Source organism: Schistocerca piceifrons, chromosome 3, assembly GCF_021461385.2.
Source record: "Schistocerca piceifrons isolate TAMUIC-IGC-003096 chromosome 3, iqSchPice1.1, whole genome shotgun sequence".
Taxonomy (NCBI): domain Eukaryota; kingdom Metazoa; phylum Arthropoda; class Insecta; order Orthoptera; family Acrididae; genus Schistocerca; species Schistocerca piceifrons.
Genome location: NC_060140.1, coordinates 570,254,877 through 570,276,385, shown reverse-complemented (window position 1 = coordinate 570,276,385; position 21,509 = coordinate 570,254,877).

The window sequence follows — 21,509 nt, the reverse complement described above, 5'->3', positions numbered from 1 at the left end:
GTATCGTGTTGAAGCTGCACGGCCAGAGGTTGAAGCTGCACAGCCAGAGGTGGTTGTTCAAGGTACTGATTTCTCAGGATCTATGCATCCAAATTGCATGAAAATGTAATCACATGTCAGTTCTAGTATAATATATTTGTCCAATGAATACCTGTTTATTATATGCATTTCTTCTTGGTGTAGCAATTTTAATGGCCAGTAGTGTAGAAAATGAAATTTCATATTCAGCCCACAGTGAGCGGATAACACTTGCAAACATCAGTAAAAAGACTTACAGCATGAAGCTCTAGTAATAAAAGCAGATAAAAGCAACACAGCAGTTCTCATGTACCAAAGAGACTACAATAACAAAACCCTTGTACTTTATAAATCTAATAATATCACTGAACTACAAAGAGACCCCACCCAAAAGTACCAAGAGAAGCTGAAAACACTACTTAAAAACTACAGTTTCCTACTGACCAGTTTTGAAAGTCAGTACTGTGTTCCAATGAATCCACAGGCCCCTAGGTTAAGGTCTCAGCCAAAGACTCAAAAAAAAAAAAAAAAAAAAATGGTTCAAATGGCTCTGAGCACTATGGGACTTAACTGCTGAGGTCATTAGTCCCCTAGAACTTAGAACTAGTTAAACCTAACTAACCTAAGGACATCACAAACATCCATGCCCGAGGCAGGATTCGAACCTGCGACCGTAGCGGTCTTGCGGTTCCAGACTGCAGCGCCTTTAACCGCACGGCCACTTTGGCCGGCGCCAAAGACTCACAAAACTGGCTGTCCCATACATCCAATTGTAAGATCAATAAACAGCTCAGTATACAAACTTACCAGAAAGCTTCTTGATATACTGAAGAAAAATTACACCTTTGAAAACAGCTTTTGAATTAACAACAGTTTTGAGTTAATCAACTGCATTAAAGATATAACAGTGCCAGATACAGCAACATTTGCCTCCTTTGACATAGTAAACCTCTACACCAATATCCCCTGGAAAGACACTGTCACAATAATACAAAGGAATCTAATTAAATAGAAAAAGCTAAGCAATGCAGAAATTTATGAACTCATGATGTTGCTTGAGTTATTCCTCTCACATAGCTATTTTTCATTCAGTTGCAAATTTTACATGCAAAACAATGGTGTGGCAAGGAGTAGCAGCCTCGCAGGCTTGCTTGCTGACATATTTAACATAATCTGGAAAAAGACTTCTTCTCATCAGACACACAATTTACTGAAAACGTTATGTGTTGTAAAAGATATGTGAATGACACAATAACATTTTTCAACGGTCCAAAAGAAGAACTAAATAACCTAGCAGATGAAATGAGTAAAATACACCCAAATATTAAATTCACAGTTGAACACCAGACCACTAAAGGAATCAACTTCCTCTCACAATAACAAGCGTACCTTCCAAATATACAGAAAACCCACTACCAGTGATGTTGCCATTAACAATACCTCATGGCACCTGAACCAACATAAAACTGCTTTCTTTAGGTCATCTGTAAACTGTATGCTCTGCACCGCTATCAGTGAAGAGGAGGAGGAGGATATGAGTGTTTAACGTCCCGTCGACAACAAGGTCATTAGAGACGGAGCGCAAGCTCGGGTGAGTGAAGGATGGGGAAGGAAATCGGCTGTGCCCTTTCAAAGGAACCATCCCGGCATTTGCCTGAAGCGATTTAGGGAAATCACGGAAAACCTAAATCAGGATGGCCGGAGACGGGATTGAACCGTCGTCCTCCCGAATGCGAGTCCAGTGTGCTAACCACTGCGTCACCTCGCTCGGTATCAGTGAAGAAGATGCATGAAAAGAGATGAGCATTCTTAAATCTATAGCCCAAAATAATGGTTATAATGCCTCTCTGATAAACACCATAGTTGAAAAAATCCAAACTAACCTCAAGCAACCACTATCACCATTAAAAACTAAGTAAGAAATGGCAAAGTTAGTCTGTCTTCCATTCCTTGGCAAAGTGTCATATAAACTTGCAAATCTTTTCAGACCATGCAACATAAAAATATCCATCCACACTGACAATAAATACAAAATAAAATTGTTCACAATAATAAATCCACTGGAGATTGGCATAAAAACCATGGCATATACAAACTCACATGCTCCTGTTCTTCTTTCTACATAGGCCAAACAGGGAGAAATTTTGCAACCCACTACAAAGAACATATGAATACCCATCGACTCACAAACTTAAATAAGTCCAGTGTTGCATCACATGTTGCTCATAATGAACTCTCTGTTGATGATATCGATGACAGTTTCTCTGTGCTACACATTGCTGAGAAAGGACTACAGATGGACCTCCTTGAACAATTAGAAATTTTCATCCACAAACTAAAATCACCCCAAAAATCCTGAATGAACAGAATGAGTCAACATGAAACCTTTTCTTCCAGAACAAAAATGACCTTCCTGCATAAATCTTGTTCTTATTGGTGTGTAACGACTATGGTATTCTGTAACTTACAAAAAGTTTTTGATTATGTATTAAATACTCACCTCTAGCTGTTTACGTTTTGTATGCACCTAGCAACATTTACTGAAATGTAAAAATCTGTACTATTAATATTTGTATCATAATACAATGCATCTCTTGCCAAAGACTATTATGTAGTAAAGTGCAGTATCTGTCACATCCATATTCTTTGTAAAAAACATCGAATGTTTACATCCTGTGAGCCAGTGTAAAACCAAGTGTACCTACATACTGTGTTTATTTGTGTACATAGCTTAATAATGCACATTGCACGAGGCAATATGATATGAATACCACAAGGCAGTGCACTGTAAGTATCTAAAATATAAAAAAAAGCTTTTGGATTCGTAAATGTTTCGTCACCGATTACTAAATTTCCATTATTTCCACCAGCAGTACCAGCACTGCATCCAGCTACACTTGGTCCACAACATAATATTCCTGTAATACCTCCATCTGAAGATGAGCCTGCAGTGGCTCGAAAACATGTTCATGGTTGAATAAATCGAAAAAAGCGACTGGCTGCATATTTATTACCAGATATACGCCAATTTAAATCACAGTCACAGTTAGTCATCCACAATGAATGTACTGAAAAAAAAAGCTTTCTCAATACTTGACACTTCACTTTCATTCACTTCATGAGACTTCAGGTGCACTGAGTATTAAATAGGATATCAAGTTTTAAACATATTATGTGTTGATAAAATTAAATATAAGGTGTCTATAAAAGTAAGTCATGACGATAACTGACAAATATTAATGTGAACAATTGCCTTGCATCTCCTGTGAAAATTCCCATAAGTTAGATTTGTGTGTTGTTTTTAATTTTAGGTACAATTCTGGTTATCTCACTAATAAGACTATTTATTGATTTGTTCTGTATGAGGTTCACGCTTGGAAAGGATTGTTCGTGTGTATAGTATACCTGAATAAGAGAAGAACAACAAATGCTGGTTTTTAGTCAATAATACTACTCCAGTTCTTTAAAATTAACATATCTTCATATCAGAACACTTGTGTACTAGAAATTTCAAATCCAGTCTTGTCCACAAATATTTTATGCCTAATACACAAATTGATCCTTCTTTGTCACTACCATCGTCTGTTTCACTTGTTTCTGATACAGTTATTATTACATTGGCTTCCAAATAATCTCTTATTAGTTCGTTATTATGATAATTATCTTTTTCTTTTCCCTGATTGCAAGTTTCTTTCAGTACTTCATGAAAACAATTCCACACAAGTCAGTCGAACATATATGTGTTGCACTGGTTCATTGTGTATGAATTTCAGCATGTTGAAAATTGTCTCTCACATCTGACTTTGTGGCATTATACATCCTTCACTTTCAAAGGTATTGTCACAAGCAGCAACAACAGTGCACGTGGCAGTGAATGCATGTGGGCTGGGTCACTTACAGCCTGCTCCCCCCCCCCCCCCCCCCCTCAATGCTACTTCTTCACAACAGATTCACCCTGGCCAACAACCGATTTCTGTGCATGACCATGAAGTTACACACCACGTGTGCATGCCCATATATGGCATGGAAGAGCCACACTCACAAGGCGAAAGAGTCTCATGTGGCTTGCAAGCTGCAGTTTATTAACCACTGATCTAGCTGATGTATTGATATGTAACTCTGATGCATGATTCATTTCAATGCCGACTGTTCTCTGTAATTTGCCACCAAAGTGTGTGTAACCATATACATTCAGGTGCTGGAAAACATTGGAATGTTAATAGTGCCGAATTCCCAACAACTAAGAGGCCTGAAATAGCTCCCGCAATTGTTGCAGATATGTAGCTTTAGGGCATTTCTTTGTTACCACATCGCTGGCGACTGTAAATAGCTTCATTTGTATGGGATAGTCTTTGCTGCAGGGGTTAGTGTATACTTTCCCCAAGTGTTGGTGGATGAGAATGGTATGATGTAGCTGTTGTCTTGTTCAGAAATTAGAGAAGGATTAAGTGTGAAACCATGTGATTGATAATGGTGGGAGCACATCATCTGCAGTGAGTAGCAGGTGTCTCCTTGCATTCCAAACTACAGGTGTATGTCATTGCAAGTGGGTCAAGTCAATATACAAATAAGGCAGGTAAAAGCCTGCAGCAGTCAGGTGTGAAGATTTGTCTGTGGTTTGGGAGTTGTGGTGGTGGGTGGGAGAAGTCCTCTCAGTGCAGCCTCTGGCAGTGGTAATGGCATGGGGGTCTTACCAGTGGCTGTCTCATCTGCTAGTGGCAGCAATGCTGTGGCGCACCTACACAGTGTGCAGCCTTATGTGGTTTATGGCACTGTGTGTTACATAGTGTTCATTTAAGCAGTAAAGTTGCAAGTGCATACCTTTCCCAGTCCAGTCCTACTACATACGGTAATGACAAGTGTTTGACAAAGATACATGTTACACCAATGAACTATAAAGTTCTCAAGTTAGGGCAAGACAACTCTTCAGTTTGCAAATTAATGTAAAAACTGTTTAAACTGCGATGTCAGAGGGGTGTTAGGGAATGGTTTTACCACAGCAAAAATACAGTTAGACTTAAGGAAAGTGAACTATAACATCATAAGAGTAGGAAAAACCAATAACTTTTTTGAGTTTCCCACCATTTTATACTTAGGGCAGTGTTCTGAACTTAAAGCACATGAAACCAGTTAAGTCAATCATGCAGGCTGTGCCAGTGGCTTGAGGTCTGCCACCTTGGATTCAGACGCCATAGGGCTGCTCTAATATACCTGATCCACAATCTTCGACCGTCATCTTGGATTATGGCATCAGAGAGCAGCACCAGTATCTATTGTCCACCATCTTGGATCGCCATCTTGGATACTGACATCATTCTTAGATTTTCAACCAACAGAAAAATGCATCATCTGGCGTTTCCCACCAATTTGCTCTTAGGAGAACTGGGCTTGGTCATCCATCTTTGACTGCAGTATTATAGATAGAGCTGTTAGACTATGTTTGAATTTCCCGCCGCATTTTGAATTTCCCACCATTTTCCTTCCATTTATACAGGGTGACAATTATTGAACTATATGAAATAAAATGGTCACAACTTTTGAACGGTTTGCGTTAGGGCGTTCAAACTGCACAACTGGCCATGGGGCATGATGAAAATTAGTATGCGCATCCATATGGTTTGGTCTAGTGATGAGGCCTACTTTCGTTTGGATGGGTTCGTCAATAAGCAAAACTGTCGCATTTGGGGAACTGAGAACTCGCATTTCGCGATCGAAAAGTCTCTTCACCCTCAACAGGTGACTGTACGGTGTGCAGTGTCCAGTCACGGAATAATTGGTGCGATATTCCTTCATGGCACAGTTACTACCAAACGCTATGTGAAGGTTTTAGAAGATGATTTGATCCCCATTATCCAAAGTACCCTTATTTCAACTAGATGTGGTTCATGCAAGACGGAGCTGACCCCTTCGAAGCATGAGAGTTTTTGATGACCTTGTCGAGCACTTTTAGGACCGCATTCTGGCTCTGGGGTATCCAGAGTCCACTGACATAGGTCTGGATTGGCCGCCACATGCTTCGGATCTGAACTCATGCGACTCCTTTTTGTGGGGATATATTAAGGATAAGGTTTACAGCAATAACCCCAAAACAATTGCTTAGCTGAAAGCAGCCATTCAGGAGGTCATTGACAGCATCGATGTTCCGACACTTCAGCGGGTCATGCAGAGTTCCGCTATTTGTTTGCACCAAATCATCACCAATGATAGCGCATATATCGAACATACTTAAATCTGAAGATCTGTGGTGTTGTTTACATGTTCAATAAAGTGTTGGCACGCCATAGTCTGTAACTAATTTACATTTTCTTTCATTTTTTTAAAGAGGTGGAGTCCCTCCACGTCCACACGAGCACGATGGCCAACTCAAAAGGTCTACTGTCATCTCTGCATAAGGGTTAGTTTTTACTTTGTGAGGTGTCGCAGGATGTGGGTACTGCGATGTTTGCGTGCATCTGGTTAGGGTTACCCAGTTATAAGCGCTTATCCGAAGATAGATTGGGTCGAAAGTCGAACGAAGGGTAGCAGGACAGAGGGAAAAAAGTGTCAAGGCAAGCGCCAAGGGAAAAAAAACCTCTGCAATAGTTAGGTCGGGTAGTAAGAGCAGTAGCGGGTGTCTTGCTGACTGCGATAAGTCATGCAAGCATGGGTTAAGTTGGAAGCGGGTATCATGCAAGAGGATACCGTGTGAAGCCGTATGTTCGTCATAAGAGATAAGTCCGTGACGGTGCTGCAGCACGATGTGCTGCGGTTTAGGCTGTGAGAGACCCCTGCCGCTCTGCGTCAGTGGTGACTTGGCGCGGGGGAAGGTCCAGGTCGCCCATCGGTGTCTTGTGGGCGAGCGTCGAAGCCAAGCGCTCGGAGATGTGCGGTCGCGCAGCGGCACAACTCCTCACTCCGTTAGCTGCGCTGACGGAGTCAGTGAGGGGCGCGGTTGAGTCTTTCCTGCCTTGCGGACGACGTAGCCCATGCCCTCGAGCGTCCTGATCGCTCTGGTAGCCCACTTGTCGGGCGCAGAGCTGCTCGGAACCGACGGGCTTCGGCGTTCCTCTTGCGGCACAGGTGTTCTTCTTCGGCGTGTCCGTCGCGCTGTGGTTTTCCGCCGGCTGCTCCACAAGGGGCGCGGCGGCAGATGTTTTCTCTTCACCTGTGGTGTCCGCGCAGATGTCGTGCGCCGGCTGCGAGCGCAAATGCTGCAGTTGGCTGCATGCCTCCTCCGTCCCTGCAGACAGGGTGGCCTTAAAAGCTGCCCTATCTACTTCCATGGTGGCTTTGAAGGCCGCAATCGCTTCCTCCGCCGCGGCCGCCAGTATGGAGCACATCTCCTGTACTAGTGCCGCCTGCTCTGCAACCGCGCCGGCCGCGGTGGTCTAGCGGTTCTAGGCGCGCAGTCCGGAACCGCGCGACTGCTACGGTCGCAGGCTCGAATCCTGCCTCGGGCATGGATGTGTGTGATGTCCTTAGGTTAGTTAGGTTCAAGTAGTTCTAAGTTCTAGGGGACTGATGACCACAGATGTTAAGTCCCATAGTGCTCAGAGCCATTTGAACAATTTTTTTCTGCAACCGCCGGCGGCCGGTCTCCCGCGCCACTCTCAGTGGCGGGGTATACCGGCCGCCTGTAGGCAGTGGGAGATGTCCTCTCGCCTTTCGGTTGCATCTTCGTTCGGCGGCGCTTGAGGCGCCGTCGTCGTGTCTTTTCGGGTTGCGCCTTGTCTCCAGTGCAGCCGTCGCTGGCGAAAGCCGGGCAGCCACGCCAGTTTGCCACATGTGACCCGCCGCAGCAAGCACAAGTTGGCGCCTCTTCTCGTCGCCTGTCACAGGCGCGGGTGTCGTGCGCACCGGCCCACTTTACGCAACGCGGCGAGTTGCGGCAGTATTTAGCCACATGCCCTTCAACTTGGCACCTACTTCTTCCCTGCAGCAGTTGGCTACGATATCATACATCGCTGCCCATGACCCTCTACTGCACTGAATGTACATAGGGGAGACAGGTGTATGACGTTAGTCGCGCTTCCGTTTCGCGTTTCTGGTGGGTTACGGTGTCGAAGGCTTTTTCTCTGTCTCTGCCTTCTTCTTCTGCCCGTTTCTGGCCATTCTGTGGCGGGAGGACACGACAATTTTGCTGTGTCGTTATAACGACGCACGACGATTTGCTTAGCGCCACGCCACAGTCCAAGCACAGCTTCACAGGTCTTCTTCTGGCCAAGCACAGGTAGCGCTCTGCACGAGTGATACGCGGGGCCTCCGCTGCTCGAGCGCCACTGGTGCTTTTTCTTTCATAAAGTTAACTCATTGTCACCCTGTACTTAGGGCAATTGCCTACGTGAGAACTGTGGGGAGAAGGGGGAGTGGGAAGTGGAAACAGTGCATGACAGCACAGGGGGGGGGGGGGGGAGGAGAAGGAAAATCTGGCTACATTTCAGGCTGCATCACGACTCTCCTAGGTATACTACAAATATATAAAAGTATATTTTGGGGAGAAACAAACGCCCAGGTTATTTGAACTGAGAAAACCTGAAATACCTGCCATGTATGCTAAATAATGCCCATGTCTTTGAGGCAGGTCGCTACAGAACTAGCGGACAGACATAAAATACAATCTAGATTTGTTAAAAAAATGCGAACAATGCAGCTATTCCCCTTCTTTACAGATCGCATCTGATAATCAGAATGGTTCTCCAAGTCGGATGAGTTCTGGTATGGACTGGTTGTATTGGTAGGGAGAGTATGGTAATCTTATTAGTAACAAGTAATTATCTTTGAGATAAATTGGGTATATCTTGCTGTTTTCACTAGCTGAGATCCATTTAACATTTAATCTGGATGATGGAGCACTTTATTGTGGAGGAAATGATGATCACAAGTTGATCATGAAGTATATTAGTTCTCGAATTGGTTTGGAGATACGCTTAAAGTTGTGGGATTGGTAACTGAAATGATTGCTATCCAGAATTCTTTGCTATTCCACAGAGAGTGCCATGTTGAGTTGTTATTTTGAGTGCTAAAGTAGACTCACTAGTAAAGTACTTGGGCTCGAACAAACACAAATACACCAAAATCGTGTGAGAAATAATGTAAAGGTCTCTTATTGCACTAGTGATACTCCCGCATCTGCAAAACTCTGCAGTCGTCCTTTAGAGGCCTCTGCGTATGCCATGCCGCATTGCACACTGACCTGCCGGTACGCCAGTCGGGACCAGTAGGGACGGTGCAGTGTGCCTCTGAAGTTGTGTTTTGTGACATTATTTGTGTATTGAAGCGTCAGATGGCTCGGCGATTGGTAATCAATCCTGCTAATGTATTGCGATTGTTTGAGATGAAGTTACGAAGAACCCTTCTTCGTGAAGATGGTATTGGTGTAGAAGACGAATCATTCGCATGTTTTCTGGTATCAATTATAGTGCAGAAATATGAGCATAAGTTAGAAACAGATACTGTTGTAACACTAACACATAATGGTGATGATAGGGATGATAATGACGAACAACTCATTGCAAACGGTAGTGCTACGGCAAGTGCGGGAAGAGGTGCTTGGAAGCAGTGACAGTGAATACCAACCGTCTCCCAAGAAGAAGGTTAAAGTTTGCAAGTATCATCACGGCGTTTGATGACAACACACTGGAGAACATGTACTATGATTATTACGTAAGAGGTTTTGACACATACGACAAGCTTCTGAAAAGATACCCTAAACTGAAGTCTAAAAGCAATATTAAAAACATACTGGATTACGTGGCAAAGAAAGGAGAAGGGAATACAGTTTTCAAAGGAAATCGTACACTGGTGTTCAAGACAATCAAGGAGCGTGTAATGGCGAAATTCGATGAAGCGCGAGAATGCGGTTTCGCCGTTCATTATTGGCATTTACAACATTGGGCATTGGACGTAGCCAGAAATCTCGGGTGTACAAACTTTACAGCTTCACTAGGATTTATTACTAATTTGAAAAAGGAGTTTAGGATAACATCACGCCGCATCACTATGCTCCAATCACGAAAAGATAAGGATGACGAAGAAGAGCTGATTGAAAGAGCTCAAACGTTTGTTGCTGACGTCAATGAGCATATCACGAGAGAAAACATCGATATTAGTTTTGTATGGAACCGTGATCAGAGTCAGTTCAACTTTCTTGTGACAGAACACTATCCATGAAAGGGGAGAGAAACACTGTCGCGATGTTGCAATCAGTTAACTGTGCAACACATAGTTACACGATCGATGTTGCTATATCAATGGACGGACGATTGGCAGACAAATTCTATATTTGCTTCCAAGAATCCAGTGGAAAGTTTGGACCCCGCATGTCAAGGGAAATAGAAACGTGGTGCCCTCTAAATGTCGTCGTCGATGCAAGTGTGAGTGGGAAGATGACGAAACAACATCTGAAGACGTTTTTTCTGTCAGTTTTGAATCCACATTTGTCGAGAAAGTCATTAGTACTTTGTGACTCCTGGTCTGGACATAAGGATGAGCGAGTACTGCTGGAAGCATCTGGCGGAAAACATGTAGATTTAAAAATCATTCCGCCTAAAACTACAAAATATGCACAACCTCTGGATGTGTATTTCTTCAGGCATTATAAAATATATCCCAAGAGAATAACAGACTTCATTAAACTACGTTCCAGTAATATGCAGCCGAAATCGCACGACAGATTCTTTATCATGAATATGCATTCTGTCATTTACAATCAGTTATCTGCGGGAGTATACAGACCAATGCTTCGTTACGCGTGACAGAACGCTGACTACGATATTGGTGAACCAGTGAACAAATTGAAAAGTTCATTGACGTGGCGTTCAACACTGATATTATAGAATGCGCAAATACGGCATGCGATCAACTTGCATTTCTTCACTGTGCGTTTTGCAGTCATTCGTATTGCTCGGAGCATTTTATTGACATTCCGCATTTACATTTAAGACTGCTGCATTGCGTATGGCGTCTACAATTACATCTACAGTGATATCTAGAGCATGACTGCAGAGTTTTGCAGAAAAACGACACCCACCAGCACATTCAGAGGTACATAATGGTCCTGTAACCAAACGTTCATACAGATCTGTTTGTTGGGACGTGAAAGGAGGTTAGCGTACCGAAAGAAGAGGTTGAAACCATATTTTCCATCAAACAACGTGTTTTCTGGCACTGAAATGCCACAGGTTAGAACACCATCCTAAGTCAACATGGCGCAGCTTTCGAACACGATATAATTTTTCAAAAGAACCTGGTGCGAAAGCCATTCGTTAGCTCTTTGCCAAATCCCAAAGGACAGGCAGCGTACCTGACGATCTACCTGTAGTGAGGGAAAGTTGACCACAAGCAAACTGTAGCTATTCCTGAAAATGTCGCTACAGTTTCTGGAATTATTCAGCAAAATCCAAGGAAATTCGTCCGAAAAATTGCAGCAGAGGTTGGTTTGAAGCGTTCCAGCACATGGAACGTACTGAGATAGAGCCTTACACATGTTTCCGTTCAAAGTCCAAAGGCACTAGGAGCAATTCGACAGATGGCTGATTTTGGGGACCAGATTCTCACATTGATTGCTAACGATGGATTTGATGTTGGCTGCACCTGTTTTACAGGTGAAGCACACTTCCACCTGAATGAACTCGTGAATAAACGAAACCGCCAATTTTGGAATTTTGGTACACAGTAGAGCCATTAGGGCCTTTTTTCATGTGAGAAACGATCACTAGTGAACGTTTCATTGCAATTGTGATCAATCTGTCCGCCACTCAGCGTTGGAGGATCGACTAGGCACTGAGTGGTTCACGCAAGATGGATGTGCTTTCATGTATTGATATCACCACTCGGGCATCAGCATTGGTAACGGAATTGTAAATTTCCGTCTGACACCGATAGCAGTAGCGCAGGATTTGTTAGATACAATGGTGTGTTCCCACTAACACGTGAGCCGTGCCTCAAGCGCCTCTGGACTACGAATACTTCGGAAATAGAGTCATTGCTTTGGGCTATTGCGCATTTACTGGCCTGGCGATCGTTTGTCCTCCATATTCGACCATTCTGTAACTATTTTTTGTGGGGGGGACATCGAAAGACACCGTCTATCGAAACCGGCATCTGAATCCACTTCCGTTGAGACACTAGTGGCTAAAATGGCTCTGAGCACTATGGGACTTAACATCTGAGGTCATCAGTCTCCTAGAACTTACAAGGGAACCTCCCCATCGCACCCCTCTCAGATTTAGTTATAAGTTGGCACAGTGGATAGGCCTTGATAAACTGAACACAGATCAATTGAGAAAACAGGAAGAAGTTGTGTGGAACTGTGAAAAAATAAGCAAAATATACAAACTGAGTAGTCCATGGGTCACGTAGGCAACATCATGCACAATGTGAGCTCAGGAGCGCCGTGGTCCTGTGGTAGCGTGAGCAGCTGCAGAACAAGAGGTCCTTGGTTCAAGTCTTCCCTGGAGTGAAAACTTTACTTTATTTATTTTTGCATAGTTATTATCTGTCCGTTCGTTCATTGACGTCTCTGTTCACTGTAATAAGTTTAGTGTCTGTGTTTTGCGACCGCATCGCAAAACCGTGCGATTAGTAGACGAAAGGACGTGCCTCTCCAATGGGAACCGAAAACATTTGATCGCAAGGTCATAGGTCAACCGATTCCTCCACAGGAAAACACATCTGATCTATTCTATACGACACTGGTGACGGCATGTGCACCACATGACAGGAATATGTTGTCGACCCACCTAACTTGTACACTTGGCGATTATTCTACCTTGCCCGATTTAGGTTTTCTTGTGGATGTGATAATCACTCCCAAGAAAGTGATGAAAACATAAGGGTTTGTCACATAAACTGAAAATAAAAAATAAAAATTTCCACTCAATGGAAGATTTGAACCAAGGACCTTTCGCTCCGCAGCTGCTCACGTTACCACGAGACCATTGCGCTCCTGCGATATCATTGTCCTTGATGTTGCATATGTTCCCATGAACTACTCAGTTTGTATATTTTGCTTATTTTTTCACAGTTCCACACAACTTCTTCCTGTTTTCTCAATTGATCTGTGTTCAGTTTTTCAAGGCCTATCCACTGTGCCAACTTATAACTAAATCTGAGGGCGGTGCGATGGGGAGGTTCCCTTGTTAGAACTACTTAAACCTAACCAACCTAAGGACACCACACACATCCATGCCTGAGGCAGGATTCGAACCTGCGACCGTAGCAGTCGTGCGGTTCCATACTGAAGCGCCTAGAACCGCCCGGCCACCGCGGCCGGCTGAGACACTAGTGGATGTGGTGGCAAATTTCATTGTTGGTTTTCACCACCTATGCACTGTGGTTGATGGACATTTCGAAAAGACTGTGGTATGATTGCAAGGACTGTTTGCAGAGAACGATTTTGATTATTCACGCAGATACTATACGAGCTGCACAGCGTTTGACTCCCATCTGCTAGCAACCCTTCGAACTGTTTCGAAACTTCCGAGTAACTTCTGCCTAAAATTCTTACAGGTTTCACAATAAATGTACCTTTGTTGCACTTGTCTTTCGATCGTAGTTTTCGAGATACGTAATTTAGAAACAGGGAACTCATTTGCTGAACACCATAAGAAAATTACTGAAAGAAAAGGATACAAATACGTAGGCCTATTTGCTGTCGCAATTAAAGTACAGAAAGAAACTAAAGCATTTATTTAACGTAGAGCTATATGAGGAATAATTTTCTAGTTACTCGATTTTTAACATGCGCTAAAGGTCTTATTGCTGAGGTGGGCTTTGCTGACTAATTCTCTGGACAACCTCTGGACGAGAGGTTGGTGATGTCTGTAAATGGTGAATGTCCTTGCTTCAGATTCGCTGCGGAAGTATTTTACCGCCCCGGCTAAAAGGCGTGTAAATGTATGAGAAAAAAATGCTAAAGGCTACCAAGTTCCCTTTACCTGTTCCCGATACCTGGACATTTGATTAGCAACTAATGTTAAAGATAACTGTGCACAGTGACTTGGATGAAAGAGCGAGGTAACTATTGCCGATGTGTCCTTAAGTCTGTTGAAGGCTTCTGTCATCGTTTGTGTCCATGGTACTGAAAGTTTGCCAGTGATGATTTTCGTCTAAGAACGGCACTGAGTGGGGCTCAGATTTGTGCAGCATTTGGAAAATGATGTCGGTAAAAGCTATTATGCCTTCAAAATATAACTCTTTTCACGTTTTTGACTGAGGGACATTCAAATTTGCCTAAACGCGGTTTGGGAGTAGTTTGATTCCCTATTCTGACACTCCAAATAGTAAATATTCAATAGGCGGCTTCGCTGACGTGCATTTGTTTGCGTTTAGGAGGACACCATACTGCTGGAGACGTTGAAATAGTAACTGTAAATGCTCCTCGTGCTTTTGCTCATCATGTGGAAAAGCTAGGATGAAACTTACATATTTGAAACAATAATTCAGACCTCTCGAAACTTCGTCTGTGAACAATACACATCTGGGCTGTGTAGTGCAAGCTGAAAGGCATATATTGGAATTCAAATAACCTGAGGGAGGGATAATGACGGCCGTCTTAGGAGTGTCAAAGGGGGCTACTGGAATTTGTGTATCGCCTTGTGCCAATTAAACACAATGAAAATTGTAACACCATGGAAGCACTGGTAAGGTCCTGGACATGGGGTAATGATGTGAGACAGTCCTGGCATTCAGAGCCCTAAAATCGCCTCAAGGGCAATTGGTATCATCTTGTTTACTCCCAAATGAAGTGGCGAAGGGTAACTTGTTTGGAATATTTAACTGATTGAGAATGTTGGCAAAATTTAGAGTACTAACAACATTTATATTCCCAAACAAGACATAAATTATACTGTACAAGTTATAGACTGAATACCCTAAACAACTAACAGGTGATTTAATGCTCCACTGGGTGGATCCTGGTTGGCAAAGACAGTTTAACTAGGTGATCAGTGAGACAAGTACTCTGGCCCTAAAAATGTGGATAACGCAAGCTGAATTGATCTGACGCTGAGCAGACTTTGATTGATCAAATCTACTGAAGTTTCTCTAATAGGTGCAGCTGAGAGCAAGTAGCGAGTGAGATCTGTACACCCTGACAATGCCGGAGCTGCAGTACATTAACCTGTTTTTTTTTTAATTCTTTATTCAAAATAGCTACAATGATACATGTTAACCCACTACATAACTACATTAGTGGGTCCTAAATTTGCATGCGTATTACAGTCACTGCAGCTTAATTTACCTATACTACAGGTATGTTAGTATTTCTGCTATTTTCCACTATGGGCATTTCTAATTTACTTTTACTCTATGCTACGTGTTTCTTGGTTATTTGTTGGTTGTGGCTAATTCACTGCGGCGGTTTTTCTTTTTTGTTTTATGTATATGCTACTTTACCTATACTTGAGTTAATCTACACTACCTGCAGCGTTACAGGTGTGCCAACCAGTTACAAACCTATGTTGTCGGGCAATACCCACCGAGCTAATCCCAGTGGGGCATTTCCCTGGCACTGGGCTGGCCTAAGACGTTAGAATCACTGCAGTGCCATCCTAGTGAGTTGTTCTATCCTATCCTACATCTGACCTAACTCTTATGTATACAGTCATTAAAAGTGCGTGTCACAGTCGGTAAGAAATGTACACCCTCCCCCATAATCCGAAACATGGCCGATCCAAGCCGTGAAGCGGCTGGCCAAGTCCACGCCTTGGCGGAACAGGACAGGTGCACAGAGTTTAATTCAGGTATTGATCACTGTCGGTTGTTCCTTAGGAATTCTTTGAGAACTTTACTAGATATTTTGTCTGAGAGTTTGTCTAAGATGTGAAAAGTGTCCTCTTGCCTGAGCAGGTAGTGCGTGTCATGATTGGGAAGTTGTTGCCCGAGTTGACCTGCTGCATCGTCGAAGAGGGAGCACTTGTACACCACATGGTGTGGAGTGCCTTGCAGAGCACCACAGTCACACGTTGGTGTAGCCCACTTCCCAAAGCGGCAAAGGTATGCCGGATAGGGTTCACGTCCAGTAAGAAAGTGCAGCAGTCCTCTGGTTGGTTTGAAGTATGTAAGCTGTAAGAGCTCTTTGATGTTTGGCAGAAACTCATGTGTTCTTCACCCTGTTTCATCATTGACCCACTGCTCCTGCCATAATTCTCCCCTCCCCCCCTTCTTTTGATTCCAGATTTATCCCTGACATAAACCCCCATTATTTTCACCTCCCAGGGTAGCTGAGAGCGCTAATGCGTTGCTTTCTGGACTTGGGTAGGCGCGCCAGTCACAGATCGAATCGGCCCAGCAGATTAACGACGAGAGCCGGTATGTCGGCCAACCTGGATGTGGTTTTTAGGCAGTTTTCCACATCCTGCTAGGTATACACATGGCTGGTCCCCATGTTCCGCCTCAGTTACATGACTCACAGACGTTTCAATACATTCGCACTCTTTCATGGATTACACTAGATGCAGATGGTGGTGGTGGTTGGGATGTTTAAGGGGGACTAAACAGCTAAGGTCATCAGTCCCCACTAGACGCAGACAGCTCGGGTACACTGCTTTCGTCCCGGGGGTTCGGAGTGGCGACCGAAAGGGCATCTGGCCACCCCCTGCAACTAACACTGCCAAATCGGTAATAACACAGCCGACCCCGTGTTGGCACAGGACAAGGCCCAAAGAAAAAAAAAAGAAAATAAACCCCCATTATTTCAACTAATTTTTTCCCTCTTTTCCTTCTTCACCCAATACCAGGCTGCCCGTTCTCTAATTTTTATGTCAAGGGGACAGAGTCCCATTAGTACCAATATCTCCTAAGACAGCCATATAGCGGCCCTGGACACTCCTTTTCCCACAAGCAGAAAGAGCGAAGGCCGCTACAGGTTGTCAGAGGCACCAATGATGTCCACTATGATGCCAACAATGTACTTGTGCATGGCTGAGTCACAGGCATCTGCAGCCGAGGCGATTGCATCACATGCCTATTGCCCCAACCAGAAGTAGAATTGTCTGTCACTCATCCCACACAGCAGACAGTGTGCTGTCAATCTGTCTGCTAGCAGCCTCTCAAAAAGTTTGCCCGGCAGGTCCAGTAAGCAGATGGACCTGTATGATTTTGCTTCTTTTGAGTCTTTATCTGGACCTTTTTTAATTATTACTACATTTGCTTTTTTCCAGATGGAAGGAAATTTTCTGAGCCTTAAGCACCCATTGTATAACTTAGTGAGAGGAGCCACCAGCCGGGGGACGAAGAATTGCACCACCTTTCCTATAATGCCATCTGGGCCAGGACCTTTGCCCTTCTTAAGGGCCTTTATTTGGGCACCAACCTCCTTTTCAGAGAAGTGATAGACCATGGTATTATTTTCATAGAACCGTTGGTTTTCTATCCTGATTCTTCATTGTTCCTCTGAATCGTCTTCCTCTCTATCGTCAGGCAACAGGACACAGAAGAGGACCTCGGTGGTCTCCCGCCAAGTCTCAGCATCCTGTCCCCATCTCTGATAGTAGACAACACCATTGGTGACCTTACTTTTTCCCATACTAACATGTACAGGACACCCCAAAGGTCAGTAGCCAATTGGCTTTAAATGTATTTATCCCAGCTCCTCAACCTAACTGCCCTGAGCTCCTGTTGAAACTGTTCTTTTGCTTCTCTGTGCAGTAACCAACATTGCTATTCTTTCCAGACGACGCTTCACTGGTAGTACCTCCTTGCCCTCCTTACAGACTGGCGCATCTGTGCCAGTTCAGCTGACCATGGTGATGGAGAGGCCGCAACAGCTCTCTTCCTGGTTGGTATGGTTGCCCTCACCGCCGTGGTAACTGTTTTCACCAGTTCTTCGGCGTGCTCCTCTACGTTCTCATCACCCTCCAGCAATGTCGGTATGTCGCACTCCCTCGCTAAGCGGTCCCAGTCAGTCGTTATAACTGCGTTGTATTTCGCACCCCATGTCCCAGTGGCACTCCCTACCACCCAGTGAGAAGGTTAATAGATTATGGTCGCTTGTAGTGACTTGATCCCAAACAGTCTAATCTTTTACCTTCGTTACAAGATTTGGCATTACGAGAGTAACGTCAATATTTGAGCCCTCCCCTCATCCACCAGAGTAGGTAGGGGGTTCCCTTGCTTGCTGGCAACCACTAGTTGCAGCGCCATGATGGTTTCCTCTGCGTTCTCGCCTCTGTCATCTTGAGTGCCACTGAACCATAGGGGGGACTTCACATTTATATCCACTGTCACGATGAATCTGTGCCCCTGCAACGCCGTGGCCACCCGAGTTAATTTATCTAGGAATTCGTTAATCCTTCTACCATACCGGATGTACATGTTAACGAGGTATAGCACTCCTACAGGCGACTGTAATTCCACAACGTTGCAGTGGTCATCAGAGAGCTGTGTGAGGACTGTAGCTCTCAGCACCCTATTTATGACTATGACTGTGACCCTTTGTTCTGCTTCGCAGTGAATTTCTTGCCAGTTTGCTGCCAAGAAGGGGATTCGCCCAGATTGGGAGTACGGCTCCTGCAGATAGAGCACATCCAGACGCCTCTCCTCCACCACTCTTCGGAGTTCCTGCAAGACTAGTTTGATGTTATGTCCATTTATCTGTCCAATGTTTAAAAAGCTTGCGTGGAAAATATGTTCGAATATGAGAATCCAGCCAGTTCTTGCTCCACTCATGTGCTATTCTCCCATTTGTAGTAATGGATTGATTGGATAACTCATTCAAATCAAATTTCTCATTTCGTCTTTCGAACACCTTTCTGACTAAGTCTCGCAGGGCCTCAAAGTCATTGGGGAGATTCGTCGTCTTAAGCTGTACCCTGTTTACTTCATGTGGCGACTTGACTTGCAGCTGGCGAAATTGTGCAGCAGAGGAGGTGAGATGTGGAGGCGGCACCTGTGAATTGATTGCGGCCACGGAAGAAATGCAAAAACCTAACGGTCTAGCGATCAGACAGATGGATCGCAATTTACTCTCTACCAGAGCCCTGAAATCACGGTAGATTTCAGTGTGTGACACACCCGTTCGCTGGTTGTACCAAGTACCAATTTGGCACACTTATATGACAGAGTGCACAAGGATACCAAATGTCAAGACTGGTAAACAAAAAAACGGATAAGTGTGCCCTTGGCAAACAAGATGTTTGAAGTCACACTGTCGGTACACTTGCCACACTTGCCAGAGCTTCGACCAGAAGTCCCTTACCAGATCAAAGTCCCACACCCCAGTGCTTCACATCTCTCCAGAAAAAAATTCCGTTTCCCACAAAGTGCACGAACAACACTGCCTTCACCTCATCTTGAGCCAATCACAATCTTCTAGAGGCGTTAAATGTTCCCTCCCACACGACAGCACAATGTAGAACCAGGGCAAAAGTTAAGAAATCAGTGTCTCTAAAAAAAGGAAACGGCCACTTACTGGCTTTTTTAAGTTTTCGCTGAGGGGGAGGAGATGATTTTCTCTGAAGTCATGTCACTTCCCACAGCAACAAGCGAACAGACGAACAGATAGAGTCTCAATCTTTTTCTAAATTGTCTGTGCCTTGGAGCTAAGAGGTGTAATAAAGATTCTATCTCCGATCGTTTCTCAGATGCCAAAGTTTTCTTATGCAGCAGAGGCAGCTGAGGGAAGTGGTTCACTGGCCTACTTGCACTATCGGTGAATACGAAAACGTGTAAATATTATTATTCCATGTACACAACCTTCTTTCATGATTCTTGAACCAAGTGTTAGCTATGATTATGCTCTGTGCAAAACTCTACCAGGCGGCTTCCTCTTTCATTTCTTAGCCCCAATCCATATTCACCTACTATGTTTCCTTCTCTCCCTTTTCCTATTCTCGAATTCCAGTCACCCATGACTATTAAATTTTCGTCTCCCTTCACTACCTGAATAATTTCTTTTATCTCATCATACATTTCATCAATTTCTTCATCATCTGCAGAGTTAGTTGGCATATAAACTCGTACTACTGTAGTAGGTGTGGGCTTCATGCATGCCCTCGGTAAAAATTACGGCTGTAGTTTCCCCTTGCTTTCAGCCGTTCGCAGTACCAGCACAGCAAGGCCGTTTTGGTTAGTGTTACAAGGTGATGCTTAGCGCATTGGCATCGCTCCTGTCACTTTTTAGGACAATATCGTTATAGGCATGAGTCATCGACAGATGTCACCAGCTGACATGGACCTGAGTTACAGAGCTGCACGTAATTGTACTAGTAGGTGGCAGAGGTCAGCAGTTCACGGACAGTGCTAGCAGTCGTAGTCAAAACAATGTTGTAAAGTAATGTTTGACTAATATTTAATGTATTTGCATAATTATAATAGTTTTATATATGTAGTAATTAGCAGTGTGAGTGTTCTATGAGTGAAGAAGAACAGAAGTAAATGAAAATTGTTTTGTTTATTCACGAAGTACCAGCTAAACTATACTGGGGATTTACTATAATTAAATGTGCAATCAGTTTGTGGTTCTAATAAATCGAGAGTAGAGCACAAATTAATCGGTAATTTCGGAAGGAGTAATTTTATATGTGATACTTTTCTAAATTTATTTATTTAATAATTGCCATAGAAAGAAATGTTTTACTATGATTGGTCATTGAAGTAAAGCACGGGTTAGCGCGGGATAATACTGCAACCTGATTTGCTGTTTGTGATATCAGCCAATCAGAAAAACGCAGGCTCGCGCCGATCTATGCTGGGAACAAAGCGTTTGGTGTGATCTAAGTAAGTCAGGGCTGAGGGTTCGAACTAGTAACATCTTATTGAAAGCAGCTCCGACGAAAGTACTATAAAATCGCGGAAAAATGCTAATTACGAGTTCGCGAAGTAGTACAAAGTGTATTTAAGTGAACGGTATAGTGGGAGTCGTGTGGAATTTCGGACGGAATATCAAAATTATTTCTTTTGACTGTTAAAACCGCGTGGCGTGTTGTGCGATCTAAGACTGGAACAGGTATTACGTGTAGAGCAGAGTGCACAACATTTGAGCGAGCATTTTCATAACTAAACGATCTAGTGAACTCTATTAACCTCGGTAACGGGTGTAATTACCATAAACTGGCTACGTGTGTGATTGTGGTGTGCGTGGGAGCTTTACAATGTGTAGACACTTAGTACGGACTTGGCAGTATTAACTGTGATCTTTATCGTAAAAATACACCTGAAAATTTACATTGCCAAGTCAAAACTTTTGTTTCAGTAGCTGGCCACATCCCGCTTAGCGGACAATTCTATGTATGTTGCGACCTGCAGTATACAGTAGTGGTCCAGTATTTTCTACTACAGCTTTTAGCTAGACAAATGAACATTGCTGGATACTGGCAGGGCGGTAAAAAGAAATGTGCCGCACCGCAAAGGCCAGGTCAGTCAATCATCCAGACCGTTGCCCCTGCAACTACTGAAAAGGCTGCTGCCCCTCTTCAGGAACCACACGTTTGTCTGGCCTCTCTACAGATACCCCTCCGTTGTGGTTGCACCTACGGTACGGCTATCTGTATCGCTGAGGCATGCAAGCCTCC